A 4,430-nucleotide genomic window follows, 5' to 3' on the forward strand; every position below is an offset into this window, starting at 1 on the left:
GAATAAACCCTTTCCTCCCTAACTTGCTTCTTGGTCATGATGTTTGTGCAGCAATAGAAACCCTGACTAAGACAGAAGCAATACCCAGCAAACCAGTAGCCAACATCAAACTAAATGGAGATAAATTGCAAGCAATCCCACTAAAGTCAGGAACTAGACAAGGCTGCCCACTTTCTCCCTACCTATTCAATATAGTACTTGAAGTTCTAGCCAGAGNAATTCGACAACAAAAAGAGGTCAAGGGGATTCAAATTGGAAAGGAAGAAGTCAAGATATCACTTTCTGCAGATGATAGTATAGTATATAGAGTATATACTATACTATAGTATATACTATAGTATATACTATAGTATATACTATAAGTGACTCTGAAAATTCCAACACAGAACTCCTAACCTGATAAATAGCTTCAGTGCATTATACAATAAACTCAAACAAATCAGTGGCCTTTCTCTACACAAAGGATAAACAGGATGAGAAAGAAATTAGGGAAAACACCCTTCATAATAGGCACAAATAATATAAAATATCTAGATGTGACCCTAACTAAGGAAGTGAAAGATCTATGTAATAAGAACTTCACGTTTCTGAAGAAAGAAATCAAGGAAGATCTTAGAAGATGGAAAGATTTCCCATGCTCATGGATTTTCAGGGTTAATATAGTAAAAATGGCTATCTTGCTGAAAACAATCTACAGATTCAATGCAATCCCCATCAAAATTCCAACTCAATTTTTCACAGGGTAAGAAAGGGCAATTTGCAAATTCATCTGTAATTACGAAAAACCTAGGATAGTAAAAACTATGGGGCATTAACCATGCCTGAATTCAAGCTGTACTACAGAGTAATTGTGAAAAAACTGCATGGTACTGGTACAGCAACAGACAGATCAGTGGAATAGAATTGAAGACCCGGAAAGGAACCCACGCACCTATGGCCACTTGATCTTTGACAAGGGAGGTAAAACCATCCAGTGGAAAAAACAATAGCATTTTCAACAAATGGTGCTAGTACAACTGGTGGTTATCATGTAGAAGAATCAAAATTGAGCCATTCTTATCTCCTTGTACAACGCTCAAGTCTAAGTGCATCAAAGAACTCCACATAAAACCAGAGGACTCTGAAACATATAGAGGAGAAAGTGGGGAAAAGCCTCAAAGATATGAGCACAGGGGGAAAATTCCTAAACAGAACAGCAATGGCTTGTGCTGTAAGATCGAGAATTGACAAATGGGACCTCATAAAATAACCAGTACCCCCAGAGCTCCTTGGAACTATACCACCAATCCAAGAAAACACATTGTGGAACTTGTGGCTCTAGCTGAATATGTAGCAGAGGATGGCCTAGTTGGTCATCATGGGAGGAGAGGCCCTTGGTCCTGTGAAGGCTCTGTGCCCTAGTATAGGGAAGTGCCAGGGCCAGGAATGGGAGTGGGTGGGATGGGGATCAGGGGGAGGGGTAGGGGATAGGGGATTTTCAGAGGAGAAACTAGTAAAGGGGATAACATTTGAAATGTAAATAAAGAAACTATCTAATAAATAATTAAAACAAACAAACAAAACTCCAGTGTATAAGGTGATACTCTGAGACATTGAAAAGGAATGGAATTGAAATTACATTTAAAAATACTGTACGGTCAGGGCAAGGTCCTTAGAGTTGTTGATATCGCCTTTTTTTTGTTTTTTTTTTTTGTTTTTTGAAACAGGGTTTCTCTGTGTAGCCCTGGTTGTCCTGGAACTCACTTTGTAGACCAGGCTGGCCTCGAACTCAGAAATCTGCCTGTCTCTGCCTCCCAAGTGCTGGGATTAAAGGAGTGCTCCACCACCGCCAGGCTTATATCGCCATTTTTATTCTGAAAACAATTTGAAATTTTATTTTGATTTTTAATTGTAAACATTTGAGCATTTACTTAGTTCTTATGGTAATTCTATGAGAAAAATAATAATACTATTGATTTTTAATCCTATAATGTTCTCATATGTATTTATATAAGAACAAATTAAAAAGTGAAAGAATATGATATCTTTTTTTGTTTTTTTGTTTTTTTTCGAGACAGGGTTATATGATATCTTAATAAAGATAGCAATTTTGTCCCCAATTAGTGTTATGTACCTCTATCAGAAATACAATACCATCAAAATATAAATTACCCATTGGTAGGAAGTGCAAATTTGTTACTCTAAATAATTTCCCTAATTTGTTTTTTCTCAACACTCCTCAACTTCTATGTCTTCTGCTCTGTCAAGATTTTCAAGGGTCACTTGCAAGATTTCAAGTTGATTTTATAATTTTTAGCTGTAAAAAATGTATAAATGATAATGAGCATGGCAAAATGTCCTCACGGGTGTAATAGTGATGCTTAGATCTTGGTGGGAGCCAACAGCTGTCTATTAGACTTAAAGCCTGCTCAGCAGGTAGGGCTTCATATCTGGTACTATAAACTGAGCTAATACCCGAGGACTGGTGATCTTATTAACCTTAGAAAGGAATCTCTTACTGTCACCTTCAGAAAACACTAAAATTTCTAACCTCTTTGGAATGCGAGTCTACATACAAATGTAATCCTCACCCATCATCAAAGAAGCTCATTTTTGGAGCAGGTGAATGCATTACAGAAATATAAAAACTATCAAAACATCTATGGAATGCCATCCCCAACTGATACAACTATATTAAGCTTCTACACTTAAAGCTTAGGGAACATCACGAAGGATGAGTCAGAAAGACTGTAAGAGCCAGAAGACCAGGAAATTGGGTGTGAGTTTGGGCTTTCTAGCTATAACAGGGAATCTCAAATGGCTGCTTAAACAAGATGTTTACATGGGCTCACTCCTTTATAAAGAGTTACAGGCAGTTAAAAAATACTGAGAGCATGAAATTAGTCTTGTCCAGGGATGAACCCAATTCTACTGGTCATCCTATACCAAGTACTCTGCTCTAGAAATATAAACACGTAGACAACACGGGCCAGACTTAGCCATTTATTATTATACATGTATATGTTTCTATGTATTACTGTGTTTGCATCAGCAGACCGTACACTAAAATTAGAATCATACAGAGAAGATTAGCATGGCCCTGTGGAAGGATGTCACATAAACTATATGTTATCTATCTATCTATCTATCTATCTATCTATCTATCTATCTATCTATCTATCTGTTTTTTGCCTACTCAAACCATGGTCCTCTCATCTTTTCAAATCTTCTCAAGATGATCGTTTTTTCTACTTTCTTGAACTAATAACAGCATTTGTTAGGTTTGAAGTGTTTGTTCTAAGAAAATATAACATGCATCCCTGCTGTTATGTACTCATAGAGACACCACTTTTGCAGATTTATCTCATATATATTATTTTTGGGGTGTGATGATCAAGCTTAAACTCTACTATCTTAATATATTTCAAGAATGTAAAGTATTATTATTAACTGTAGCCAATATGTTGCACAGTAAATTCCTCAAATTCATTCTTCTTATCTAACCAGTTTGATACCCTTTGACTGGTATATCATTTCCCTGATACTCCACACCCAGTACAATACCTTGATCGCAGTTATATATTCTACCTCTATAAATTTAACTTTTGTAGTTTTCATCTATAAAGGAAGTCATAGGCTGGTGAAATTGTTCAGCAAGTATATATCCTGGTCACCAAGCTTGTCTCTTGACATCTTGAGTTTGATATCTAGGACTATATATTGATATTACACACACACACACACACACACACACACACACACACACACACACACTCAATACTATAGAAATAAACATTAGAAGATGGCTGAACCAATCCAATCTTCATCAAAAGCCAGTTCCACACTCAAACCAGTAGAAGTTAATGATGGAAATCAAAATATGGTTCACATTAAAAAAGCTCTCTACCACTGAACCATGCACAAATTACTCAATACAATAATTGAATAGCAAGATCTAATGACAGAATATGGTAATGATACAGATCTTTAATCAATGCAGGGAATATACATTGCCTCAGTTATTAGTAATACCATAGGTCAATGTTCTTCTATAAATGCATAAATACAATAGCTGTGAGCATTTCTCATAACTGAATTTAAAATTTCTTTTTTTTACCTTATTTTATTAGATATTTTCTTCATTTACATTTCAAATGCTATCCCGAATGTCCCCTATACCCTCCCCCCACCCTGCTCCCTTGCCCACCCACTCCCACTTCTTGGCCCTGGCGTTCCCCTGTATGGGGCATATAAAGTTTGTAAGACCAAGGGGCATCTCTTCTCAATGATAGCTGACTAGGCCATCTTCTGCTATATATGCAGCTAGAGACATGAGTTCTGGGTATATTGATTAGTTCATATTGTTGTTTCACCTATAGGGTTGCAGACATGTTCAGTTCCTTGGGTAATTTCTCTAGCTCCTCCATTGGGGTCTCTGTGTTCTATCCTAT

The 4,430-nt window shown here is 36.6% G+C and overlaps 1 non-coding gene across 1 annotated transcript; it reads left to right on the forward strand.

Moving 5' to 3' along the window:
* Nucleotides 1-3,020: 3,020 nt before the first annotated feature.
* On the forward strand, nucleotides 3,021-3,124 carry LOC115063016. Its single transcript, XR_003842898.1, has one exon. It is a non-coding gene; the product is annotated as a U6 spliceosomal RNA (small nuclear RNA).
* The last annotated feature ends 1,306 nt before the right edge of the window (nucleotides 3,125-4,430 follow it).

The sequence above is a fragment of the Mus pahari genome, chromosome 22 (assembly GCF_900095145.1).
Source record: "Mus pahari chromosome 22, PAHARI_EIJ_v1.1, whole genome shotgun sequence".
NCBI lineage: Eukaryota > Metazoa > Chordata > Mammalia > Rodentia > Muridae > Mus > Mus pahari.